Raw genomic sequence first — 13667 nt, 5'->3', positions numbered from 1 at the left:
TTGGGTCCCTGTCAAATAGTGGATTCTATTCTCTACTCGAACAAATTACTTCCACATCAGAACGCCCAGCAAAACAAGTGAATGGCATATGCTGCACACTGCTCACTGTATGATTTCAACCCATGCCTAAGAAATGTATTGCATGTCAGTATTCATGTGATATGTGGAAACGTCTTTGACAAATTTGTGTTCCTAATTTAAAAAAATAAAATAAAATACATGCCTCCATGCGCACTCATACACTTAAACAGATGCACCCACTTGCGTATATAAGCGCAAGCTTAAGTATGCAAGTGATGTAATATAACATCACTGACCACATACATCTCTGTCTAACAAATGAAATGATATGTTTCTGTAAATGGGACAAACTGTTGGAATATGCAAAGGGCAGCAGTGAAATGGAATATCCTGGTAATTGAAAATATAAGTTATAGTCTTCTTGCCTCCTTTGGTAGCTCAGGTTGTTTTAATCAAAAGGATCTCATTTTGGGAGAAGGGGACAGTTCCAATCTAACTGATAAATTGATGATTTCGACAACTTGCCAACTTGATACTACCTAAGGGCGGACACATGACATTCTATGTAAATAAAAAAGATGTTTCTCCAACGTCATATTCTTCTTACTTCATTCTGAGATGCAAAAGGGTATACCGGAGTTGCGAGATTAATATGCCACAGTCTCACAGACTATCACATATATAAATGTACTATACTGAGAAAATAGCAAAGGTGGGGATTTTTTTAAAAGTCATGTGGTTTATCACCTTAATGTGTCGTTTTAGAGAAATGGATTCGGTAATTCATTAGTGTCAGCATCATACTTTTCGATAATATTTTGATAGATGGCCTTAAATTATCTAGTGTTTTACACATCATTTATCAAATGTGCCTCACATCTACATAATGGCACAGCATTACAAAGAATGTGAATTCTTTTAGCAGCAAGCAAATTTTAGGATTTGTACATGGGAATATAAAAAATACAGTCCAATAAAATACGGTTCTAGTCTTTCCGATGTGTGAAAAGCAAAACTCACAAAATTCAGCAGCATCCTACACAAGATTGAAATATCTCTGAAATCATTATTACAGTTTGTGATGTTCAATTGACTAATTGATCATCAGCTTATGTTACAAACCACTGATTGAATCTAACCCAATATAACAAAATGACTTATTTTCCCCTCCATCATATTGAGGAGACAATTCTAGCCTCCATACTTACATAGTTGGAAATCAGTCAGTTTAAATCATTGTAAAAGCTATGATTACTTTTCTCTCTGCTTGATAAAACTAATCAGTCTAGTCTGATGAAAGATGACACCGTCATTTACTTCAGTTTCTATTATGTGTTCTGTGGAGCAATTCAACTTCAGGATGGAAATAAGATTTAGAATATAAAACCCATCAAGCTGCCCGTTATTAACGTGCTTAAATTGACCATTATGTTGAGTGGCTTGATTTGTAGTTCAGCAGCACCAAGCTTGTTAGGTGACATAATTTGAGAGTTGCTTCGAGTTGGTAGAACCATGACGGACCTACTTTATTTAGTAGACATCAATACGTAACTCGGAAATGGTTTATGAGACAGCCATCTCTCCATTCTTTGTATCATTGGGGTCAAGGGTCAGCAGGGGCATATACCGGCTGATTCTGAGCAAGAGCATAGGAAATATCACCTTTCACAATTAGAGAAAGAGAGAGAGAGTGCCGGGAGAATATGCAAAGTACACATGGGCTCCTTATCTTTGTGACATACAGTAGCCATATATTTTGTGTCTGCATCTCACCGGGTCTTTCCGGGGTAAGAGATTTTTCTGTTATCTGATCAGCCTTCATCATGTCTTTGCAACCTCGGATCCTGATCTCATCTGCAAGCATTAGCTACATAACACGTAATTTTGCATTGCTGAATGTCAAAAATCACACACAAAAAAAGTGCAACTCAGACAAAAATCTATCTGTGAACATATAGAGATTTTGAAACTTTTGAAGACAACTTTCTCAAAATTTTAGTTTTTCGGACATTGCTTGCGTTGCTGACTTTATTTAAAAAGTCCAATAATTTGTGAACTGACCAAAGAGTACATACTGATAAATATAAAGTTTTAGGCCGATTATGAGATGAGCATGGAGTGCTGATGCCCAAATAAACATAAGCTCTTTCAAAAAAAAAAACCAAAAACATGAGCAAATTTAAAAAGGCAAAATTGTTTTAAAAATAAAACTCCACTTGCCTATTTAAATCCAATGAGGTGTACGATGAGTAATTATTACATAAATATTTCGACGCATCCAACTGGCAATATATTTACAAGTGGTAAAGCATATGGGATATGTGAAAAATGATTATTTTAATGTCTCCCAAATGCCTCAGTATCCATTTCCAGAGGCAACAAACTAATTTGTATCCATCTTTTCCACATTAAGTGATGCACCATGATAATAAAGCTGTCAGTTGTGCAACAAATAGCAGGGCCTAACTCGTTTAGGTGAGCAAGCACCGTCATATTAATCATTATTACAGCAGACGTGGAATGAGAGAGCTGAACAACGTAGCGGGCGGCGGCATCCTAATGACTCGATTAAAAATGCCATCGCAGGACAAAGCTTACACAACTGTCATATGAAGTGAGCCCAACATTTTAAGTATGTTGTCACGTTTGCATAATGGCTATTATTTCCGTTCACATTAATCTGTTCAATGAATTGAACAATCCCCAAATGTATTCAGAGCTACCAATTGTTACGGATTGTCCATATTTTGTTAGGGAAATCACTGAACGCTAATTCGTTACACCCGTAATACTGGTTATGGATATATGCAAACATCCTGGGTCTTGCTTGATGTAGATATGCCAATCGCCGGTAGTGAATGCAAAATTCATTACAAAAAGAATCCTCTTTTATTGACATTAAATCATTTGAAGCCAGGTTTGATTTCTAACCAATTTCTGTAATATAGTCCATCAGATGAATATTTTCCTCAGTGTGATCTAGTTGACTCTTGTAATAAATCGAGATACTGTATCATCAAAGCCTGTTTGGATGGGATTCAAAGGGAAATGAAGACAATCTGCACCCCCTCCCTCTAACCCCAGGGAAGCAAAGTCATATGGGAGGGAATTTCGGCAGTGTCTTTGAAGCCGAAATAAATTAGGCTCTCTTGCTCATTTGGGAAATGCAAAAAAAAAAAAAAATGCGAGTGGATACCTGCAGCTTGATCATTTGGCAGCAAGGATATGTGCCAAATCACTGGAGAAGCCTCTTGATCCAATAACTCATCTTAACATTCAAAGATGAGAGGTTATATTATTAAGTGAGTGATAAGTGTACAGTAGTGTCAACACTGGAGAAAGGAGCCACGTTAAGCCTTCCTCTAGTGTGTCGATGTGGCTGTTCTCCATCGAAAGATGGACACTCTTAAGCATTCAAATTTACATCTGTACTTAATTACGAATGCTCTCGCAATTCAGACTTGTTTTAATGAAACACAATTTTTCGTCTTGGTGCGGTTATCAAACTTGAAGTCGTGTGGTCTGAAAAAACATCTTCCATAGATCTCCAGCAGAACGGTTACCTAGTATGGATGTTGAGAAAAGTGTGCAAACATCAAATTTTCTGTTTTATTTTCATCTGATACATTTTAGAAGAGCACACATTTTTGGGGGGCATGTGATGCTTTTTTTCTTGCCTTGGCATTTGCTTTCTTGTTGCATTTATTTTTAAAACAATGGCTCGTGCTGAATGTCTCAACTCATATTTAGATTTGGATTTTGCTCGTGAAGATGAAACCTCCTACAAAGAGGTGTTACCAAGGAAAATCTGATTGATTTCTGGTTCAATGCGCCATTGTACATTGAACTATCTGGAAGAAGAAGAAACCACAGATGAGATGTAATTTTGGATTGATTCCATAAAAATAGCTTTTACCAATGTGAGGGAAAAAAGCTAAAGTATTGTAGAGGGGAAAAAAAAAACAGGATCTGCTCATGATTGGAAATATAAAATCTTATATGTGAACTGTTCTAGTGTTCCAATACTTTTGGATGTCAAGCAAAATTGCTTCTAGAAAACAATGCATTAGTCACTCTTGAAGATCTCACATTATTATTTAAATACATGCATCTCTATGATGTGATAAATAGTACTACTCTTCTCTATGAAGCTTGAATAAGTACTTTCTATAATTAATAATAATTTCTTCCACATCCTGTTTTGATTTTTCTTTTCCAGTGCCCCTAATTATGACTTTCACATCATACCCAATAAGGCCAGTTATACACTTCCTAATCATCATCATCCACATGACATTTGGTTTAATTACTTCTAGTTGAACCTTCTGTATTTCTGGCAGTGCTGTCTCTGATGACAGGAGGTTGGTACAGTTTTACCACTCCACACTTATGTCTCCTGTTCATAAGAAACGTGGTGAAGTAACTTGAGAACAATTGGGAATTGGCTGTTAATTTTGATTAATAAAAAAAAGATTGTATCAGTTGAGACTGCATTTTATTGTAACAACTCTCATTAAAGTTTACTTTTTACCTGGTAGTGTCCACAGTATGAGACAATAAAAGATGTGCAGTCCAGGCCTTTGGTTAAACTTGACAAAAAAAAAACACATTGTTTTATTGAACGTGAGCAGTGCCAACAGCACATGGCCAAACTGAAAATGGTTCTTCTTAATTAGGGTTAATTTCTCCAACTTACCCTTGCTACAGGGAACCCACGGGGCTCTCTCCCACACTAAAATACTCCTACCACTCTTGAACTGTAGTCTCTATTTTAATAGGACAGTGCTCCCACAACCTGATAACGCTCATCCTTGGGTAGTTTCAAGGAAAAGTTAGGAAACATAATTAATTGGGGTTCTGACCTCATTTTCATTATCAGATATGCCTAAGGGAGGAAACAAAAACATTTAAATACAGTCAATGAAAGGCTACGCACCTCCACTGTCAACCAACAATGAACATTTTACGGCTATAGTAATAAGACCACAGTACTGGTGGGAAAAAACTCAAGCAACCACAGAAAAGAACATACAGATATGCTTGAAAAAATACAAATATTATTTCCTTTTCCATATCATCCCATATTCAGTTATTGTACAATATCCAAATAGCTACTTAGAGAATAGTAATGTGTATAATATTTGGCAAAATTTTGATATAGCAAAGTATATAGTTATTTGCTAGTGGTTCTTGCATATAGAAATATATATTTCTTCTTCTATTGTTATAACGTCTCACAAATTGAACAGTGAGGAAAGTAAAAAAATATGCACTTTAATATGAGTGAATAAAGCCAGTCCTGCAGTTTAGTGTCTCTTGAAATGCTTTTGTCAGCAATTGTCAAATTACATGTGGCTGTGTCATATTTTCCAATGTGGGCTATCATTTTGTTGACAATAGTCATGATCCACTTATGTATGTCTGTCTTAGGAAAATGTTATGCTTCTCCGGTGTTTTATTTAACAATGAATATAATTTCACCTTGACAAGTGCCTCTTCGAGCATTCACCCAAGTATTGATCGAATGTAGTTATATCAAATGAACTGTCAGATAATCTTAACGGCCTGCCACACAAAGTCATATTTTATAACACAAGAGGTAGTTCCTAATAGTCCAGATAGACTACACATCTATAAAAGGAGAGGACAGGAAAGATGCAAGCGCAAGTCTCTGACTGATAGCTTCTGGTTATGAGGAGAGAGGAACATCCGTTACTAAGTGACACGTACGCAATGCGGGCACAACTCAACGCCGGGTCTTAATCAGGATAGTTTCTCTCTTGCCATATGTGAATAATACAAACTCTGTACATACACATTCTGCCAATGTTTGTATGCTTGTTTTAGTCTATAAATAATTTCATGATAAAAAAACAAAAATTTGCTCTTCGGCATAAAAACTCTTAATGCCAATAATTAAATTACGGTTATTTTTTTAAATAAGAAACAGAACAATATTCTCCATGACAATATCCGAGAGCTTTGTAAAGACACAGTCTGATATTTTCTTTGAAGAATTTGACTTCAGTGTCAATAGGACACCTACACAATCAATGAAATATATATATATATTGCAAACGGCAATAATAATAATAATGCAAAACACAAACTTGAAGTGTGATGGCCCTGAAGAGTATAAAAGGCTCAATACTGCAATAGACCTATGAAGCATAACAAATACACTGGCTTGGAGCTACAAATTTGAAGATGCAGGTTTTTTCAATGGAGTCAATGTTCCTCTTACCTAGAATAATTTTTTTCTTCAGTATTTTAAATGGGACATTTATATTTACTGTGATATCTTCTCAAAGCCAGCGTCTTCCCAACAGCTATAGTACATAGCTGTGCGGCTGTGAGCTTGAATTGGGCTGTCAAGACCGACTTGAAGGAGCAGCGCTGGGCCTCGAGCCGTAATTATCAGACTGGCAGCTGCTGATAAGTGCCACCAGACAAAACCATGAAACATTTCCTCGCTCTGCTCACTTTCATTCCTTTTTCACATCTCCCTCTCTTTACACCTTCGTTAGCACTCCAGCATTGGTCTGATTCAGCCTGATCACACCAAAAGGCGTTTTGTCTTTTCACATTGCTCAGTCTCCGCTGACTTGTGTGTCATTTCACATGGAAATCTCAAAGGCTTATGTATATAGCTACAGCATTAATTTCCTCCTGAGAAATTTGAGTACATACAATAAGCTACACTTTTTTGTGCGTCGCTGGTAATATAATTCCTAGTACTTTACTCAGTATATCATACTCATAGTCACTAAGCTGTGTCGATGTTTACCAGGATTAGTAGCCCACATATTCTCTTGATCCTTCCCAACAGCAACTCGTGTTTTTAAACACAAATTATATGAACTTCTCATGTTTTCTTTTCTTTTGATCAGGCATACAAAGGCTGGATATATATATATTTTTTATATTTTTCCAGTTTGATTCATGAAAAGATAGATGACAGTACTTTGATAGTTGTACAACACATACACGCTCTTTCAAATGAAACCGCATCAATAATGGTTTGATGTATTTAATTAAGTATTCATTTGATGGTAAAATCAGCTTTAAATCATCTATAAATTTTGCTTATCCTCATTAGAGCCATGATTGTTCTACTGAGCTGAGCCCTGTCCGCATCTGACTTTAATATACAAGTCTATCGTAATCGTTCTGTCTGGTTCATGTATATCCTTGTGTCACGGCTGTTAGTTTCAACTGTTGATTTTAGCGAGGCGTCCATGTTGTTGTCAATAAATGTGATTGGCGATTAATAATCCTTAAGTGACTGTATAGCAGAGTGGTAAATTAAAACACACAGATTAGTCTGATCCACCGCTACAACACTCTGAAGACAGCCTGAGTTTGAGTCCCTATCCTCAGAGCAGTGTGGACATATATGAATCTAACATTCAGAGTTCACAGGCACAAGATATTGGAGGCAGAACATGCACTCCCCCCTTCATATCTGCAGTTATACCTTCTGGCTTACTAATAGATTCCCCAGTGAGTTCCTGGAGACATCAAATAGATTTTATCAAGACTTGTCTACGTGAGATAAATCATCCGTTATTGGCTTTACACCACTGCAATGACTTTTGTCAGACTGGTGTATGCAAAGCCACAACGATCATGCATTTTGCTTTAAATGTCTTTATACACTCATCAAATTTATTAAATTAGTTTTGAGATTGCACTTGCATGCCTCATAAACTCGGAGGTTGATCATTGGGACCGATAACAAAAGAAGACATACACCAATATAGGGCATTTGTGGACAAGCAACCATTCACACTCTCATTCACTCTACAACTCAGAGGTGTCATATTAATCTAACGTGTGCCTTATTAAAATGTGAGGCGATGCTGGAGTACCCAGAGAAAACTCCACACAAATGCAGCCAAGCCCAAAATATAACCAAGATCTTCTGAATTGTGAAGCAAACATACTAAACACTAAGGCTATATGCTGCCAACCTAGTAGTAATAGCATGTATTATGTCTCAGTAGCCTTTCATCTTAAATATACATATTATAGCCATAAATGTCCAGAAACAGAAAAGATGCATCCCAACAAAAAGGTCCTGCTACTGATTAGGCGCAATAAAATAAAACAAAATTGAATTGAAATGATTTCAATTAGAGACATTTCAGAGGCTAAACAATGAAGTGTAACCCTCCAATTTGGAATAACTCCCTAGCTGCATATCAGGACTTGTAGTTTAATTTGAATATCTGAGAATTATACCATTGTTGCATTTGGAGTGTTTATGAGTCAGTGACTCGTGTTCTAACAAGCATCACGTGAAGGGAAATGAATTTATGGGTGTCAAAATGATTTGTAATGCCACTGAATCAGAATGACTCAGATGCCAGAAGTAGCTAATCCCCCCCCCCTTTTTTTTAATGATGAATTCAGCTCTACTCTAATTCTATTTTCATGACTGAGTCATTCTATGACTGACACATTTTATGAGGGTTGGGAGTAAACGTAGTTATCTGTTGTTGTTTTTACTTAATCGGTTTACTTTAACTTCTATTTTTCCAAACATGATCTCTTTGTTTCCCAGTGTACTAAAACTAATACTAAAAATGTATTGATTTCAACTAATGATAGGTCAAAGTAATTAAATACATCTCGATAACATCTACCGTATTTATCTGACAAAGTGCTCACATTGAAACAAAAGCTAGATAGACAGTATAGACAAAAGAATTGTGAGACCTGGATTACACCTGTAGGAACTGAAGATGTAAAAACAATTTGACTTGATTCATTGAGACTGTGTCTGTAGGAATTTGCGTCCATTCATCTAGAAAGCATTTGTGGCATGGCTGAAGAGAGCACCCGATTAACTCTTTACTGTGACAATAATATGCGTGTATCTGTATGTCCTCAGTAAAAATGCAGAATTGTTTAGAGATTGCTGTGTATGGGTTTGATATGAAATGATTAAAAATAAAGTAAACCACAACTCATTTTCCGATGCTAGTAGAATTATCGTTAATTTAAACCAAACCTGACGAATGTGATCACTTTGGTCTGTTCAAGGTTTAAAAACTAACATCACACTATCATTTTCAGACACTCACAAACCAAGACTTTAAAAGGCCAAAAAGGCAAATGATATTTAGATATTATAGCAAACTGGCCATTCATTTAAAGTCTGCTTTTCTTTCTTGCGTTTATCGACGCAACATAAAAACAATTCTCCGTACATCAGATGAGTCCTCGTCTCGTCTATTCCTCTCCCTCTCACTTTCACCGAGGCCTAATTGCACGATGGACAGAGAAATCGATACAGAAGAGAGTGAAAGTCCCCACCAGGCAGCTTGAGGACCCTTTTACCTCTCTTCAGTCGACCCCTCTTACACTTACACTTGCCCACCAGTAAGTCATCTTGAGTTTCTCCAGACATTAGACCCAGGCTTGCCTATTCCCACAGCTGACTCCACGCCTCATCAACAGAGGAAATGCATTTACGCTTTGCGTCCAGACATAGAGGGTTTCTTGGCAGGCAAAAAGTTGAACATGATGAAATCTCTGGGTATGGTTAAACATGGGCATTCTGACAGAAAATGTTTTTTCGTTGTAGTGAACAACATGCTGGTTTTTGCTTTGGTGTCAAAAACAAGATCCTGAATATGTCAAACATAAGTTTACATTGCCAAGCATTGGTAGAGTATTCTATTTTTCAGTCAGATGCAGTGTTTTTACCAAATCAGTTTGTAATTTATGCAAGGTTTACTCTCTCTTTGTGAACCTACAATGTTAAACTAAAAATTCCAGTCGGTGGAGGCTTTTGATTCATGAAGGATATTGTTCTTATCCAGGACTCCTCAGACTAGAAGTGCAAATATTTTGACCAAACACTCAACAGATGATTTTTTTTTTTTTTTTTTCTGACTGATTCGTTACAAAATCACTACAAACTATATGGCCCTGAAAGCCCTCTCTTGCTGTGCCCACCTGTATAACTCAGTCAGTTCTTCAAAAGTGATGGTACAACATTCAGGGTTTCAAGACATTTCAGCTTGGGTTCCTCTCGGAGGGTACCATCAATCTGTGTCTGTGGCTGACTTACTTACTAAACCCTCAAATCCCTCCGGAGTGGCTTGACTGCAGGTGCGTTTAACTGTCAAACATCTCCAATGAGACGAGACTTAATTCCACAGGCATGGCAGTGTTGATCTCTGCCTGTAAGTGGTTTCATCTTCCTTAAACCCAAGTTCCTATGACAGCATTAGAGTCTTTCAAGAAAGCATGTCTTAGCTTTAATTTCTGGAACCCAATTTACAGTAAGATTGAACACAATAGTGCAAGGAAACTTTGAGTCAGTACTCTCCTCTTGCCTTTTACTTATCTGTATTCCTACAAGTATGGGTGCCATCGCTGTCTCCTTTCTTTTGTCTCGCATGCGGAAATTATTATTTTTCAATGGGTCTGCACAATAATAGGAATTCTGGTTTCCTACCTAACAGGTGAGAGTAGATCAAGTAGGTAAGCCCCAGTTCACCATTCTGTGAAGCCAACCGTACCACTGAGAAAGCAACTTTCATTATATAGCTGTGACAAATATCTGACCTTTTCTCAGCATTTCCTGCTCTTGTTCCTGGCAGTCATTTGATGAAAATAAGATTAAGAGTCCGGTGAAGCATTCTTTCTCACCAGCATCATACGACCCAGGGGATTTGGATGTCGCAATTTCAAATCTTCTCAACTGACCCGACTTGTCATTCATTAACTTGCAAATGCATGCCTAAATTATGTTCTCGATTCTAACAATGCATTTGATTCAGTGAAAGGTTTAACTCCCCCGTGGCTGTCAAACATCATGACAATGCTGTTAACACTTTCATATTGAGTTTTAACATTCGCTGAATATATTTCTGGCTTGGGGAAAGGGAATCTTTGCTTATAATGACCACTCTTTTCATTTGGCTTTCTCTCAGGACCAGTCTTGTTCAAGCCACATCTTGAAGGGTGAACATGGTTCTAGCAGCGCTACAGGATGAGACAGGAGCACAAAGCCGGAGCTAATTAAAGGAAGCTGAGTTGAGCGGCCTTGTCTCACTCTCATTGACCTTTCTCAAAACACTGGCATTTTTGTCAGTCAAATCCTGGCAGATTCTACTGAAAACAGGTAAACAAACATGGCCTCATTAGATTGCACCAGACACTTTTCTATCATTCAGGTAATCCTGTGATATTCAACCATTGCACACATCCTTCCTCATGTGAGATCCAAGATTAAGAAAGGTTAATTGTGGTATAACTGAGACCAATAAATAGCTAATCAAGTTTAATTCAGAGATACACTCTTAATATATATAATTCTATGATCTTCATAAATGACCCAATACGTAAGACATATTTTACTGTGGTGTAGAATCTCAGTAAAGGCCCGGAAAAGGCTTCCATGACTCATGTTTGGAAAAGCCATTATAATTGGTATTTATAGCTCTACTGGTTGTGTCTTTGAATAGAGAATGGTATACAGTATTGGTAATGTTTGCCCAAGGTCAAAGAAATGTAACAGAACAATCTTCGCAACTTTGCAGACAGTCTGCGCAGTGGGTGTCGACTGAGTTTATTTTCAACTTTTAAAAGGCAAATGCAACACATATCAATAAAATGACTCAACAGTGGATACATTATTCACTTGAATTTGTCACGCGTTCTTTGGTGTTCAGGGCCGGACTGGGAGAAATGGTGTTTTATTATTATCGTTGCTGTTGTTCTTAATCATGCAGTCCAGGCATCTTAGAGAATGGATTACCAAAAAAGGCTTTCACCTCAAGCGTTTCCTTCAGCATTTGAGCCTTGACAAAATTCTGACCACAACCGTCGACCGTTTAAGATTAGCCACTGAACAGATAACTTGCACTGTCAAAATGCAGAAGTGTCAGAGAGAGATTGAGTCATTCTCTCCAAGCTCAAGAAGGAAAAAGCCTCCAGCAGACGCTCACTCTTCAACTTGGCCTCCTGATCAATGCATGATTCAGTGCATGTCTTTTTAAGAATATAACATAGAAATCTCCTTACCTGTATTCACCACAACTCTATTTCATTTATAAAGCAATTTAAGAAACAAATCAGCTGAAAGAAGGAGATTTATGAAGAAAATTAATATAAAACATAAAGGTGATGCTTGTTTTTGTTCAATAATGTCCATTATTTCTAAAAGAGAAGCCGCCAAAATTGGACCAGTAGGAACAACCTCATACGTTGCATTCACGCTGTAAGTACTGGAATAGTTTAAGTGAGCTTTTAGACAGATCTGACATATCTTTGTGTATTTTATGTCCAGTTGACAGTAACTCAATAATTCCGGAATCTCATTAAGTGTCTGCAATGCAGCCGCTGGAACATGTCAGCAGCACATCTGCAGTGAGAGCCTCTTTCGTCTGGAGTGCGGCACCAGACGTTATTGTTCATGCAGCACCTTACTCCGGTGCCCAGTGCTTCGCCATTCTTATTCAGAAAGAGGCCTTCTCCCAGCTAACACACCTCCCATCTTTTTGCTTTGCCACTGACACGCACCCCCTCTACACACACACAAGGACGCATGCACACACAAACTCGATCTCTCTTTCTCACAAAGGGAGGAAATCAATAAAACCGAGGATCAATAGGACTCCTCCACTGCCAAGCCCATCGTCTCCTTTTTAAAGATGATGCCGTTCGATAGTGAAATAGCTGCAGTCCGACATCAATAGTTCCCACCAATTGGCAAAATACTTTATTACCCCACCTCCACTGACTCTGCTAAAGCTTTTTTTTTTTTTTTTTTTTTTTTTTTTTTTTTTTTTTTTATAATCACTTTCATGATGTGGTCGGGAAGTATTAATACTAAAATCAGTTCAACAAAGATTTTTCCATTTCTACAATTCAATTTACTTTTGTCATATTGTATTGAAAAAATCTCACCCCTACCTTAAGCACAATGATAAAGCGCTGTGATAAAAATCTACTGTGGTAACTTTTCAAAGTTTTGTGAGAAAACATTGATTCTCCATTTCACCTTGAAATAGATTAAGCATTTTTAATGTAATTAATATACTCAATGCACATTTAAATGAATAGAAAGTAGTAAATAAAAACAAAAAGAAGGTGCATTCTGCTCATTTACAACACAAATTAGGTTGAAAACTGGATGAAACGCTATCAGAATTATAAATGATAAAACAAAAACACTTTGAAGCTCAAAGTATTTTGGTGAGCCACCGTATCTATTTATTTTCAGCTTTTTTTTCCCCATAAAGTCCCCACTACCATTACTATCTCCTATGACAAGTGTAAAGATATAGATAGCAAGTGATTGATGCTGCCTTTATCACAGCCGCTCTTTTATCTCACCTAATTTCATCAATCCATCCAGCAAATATGCCTACCTGATGTGCTACTCTTAGACAATGCTGACATTTCTTCACTCAAGCTTCTTGTTGGTTAGTGTTTGGTGTTTTAAACCAATCTTAAAAAATAAAAATAAAAAGTTGTATATTTCCTACACGGCTTGCTGAATTTTCAAGCATGAATCACTCTTGTGTTTGCCTCTAATTTTGATATATTGACATGTATAGTTTTATATTAATCTCAAGGTGTTGGCCTTGTCTTCCATTGTAGCCTTGTATGAAATTGTCTTTATA

The 13667-nt window shown here is 37.1% G+C and overlaps 1 protein-coding gene across 7 annotated transcripts in view; it reads left to right on the top strand.

Annotated features, from left to right (window-relative positions):
- The window catches only part of LOC147050268 (neurexin-1a-like), a 180425-nt gene that overhangs the window by 15717 nt on the left and 151041 nt on the right, over window positions 1-13667 (top strand). For 6 of the 7 annotated variants that reach the window (XM_085921531.1, XM_085921532.1, XM_085921530.1 and 3 more), the window contains one exon: window positions 10971-11161. The exons of the other annotated variant lie outside the window; for it this stretch is intronic. The gene's annotated coding sequence lies outside the window, so the exon portion shown is untranslated. The remainder of the gene's footprint in view (window positions 1-10970; window positions 11162-13667) is intronic. 7 annotated transcript variants of the gene reach the window in all.

The sequence above is a fragment of the Syngnathus leptorhynchus genome, chromosome 10, assembly GCF_054491065.1.
Source record: "Syngnathus leptorhynchus isolate UIUO chromosome 10, UIUO_Slep, whole genome shotgun sequence".
Taxonomy (NCBI): Eukaryota; Metazoa; Chordata; class Actinopteri; order Syngnathiformes; family Syngnathidae; genus Syngnathus; species Syngnathus leptorhynchus.
The sequence above is the reverse complement of the archived record's forward strand: the minus strand, read 5'-3'. Positions and strand labels throughout refer to the sequence as shown.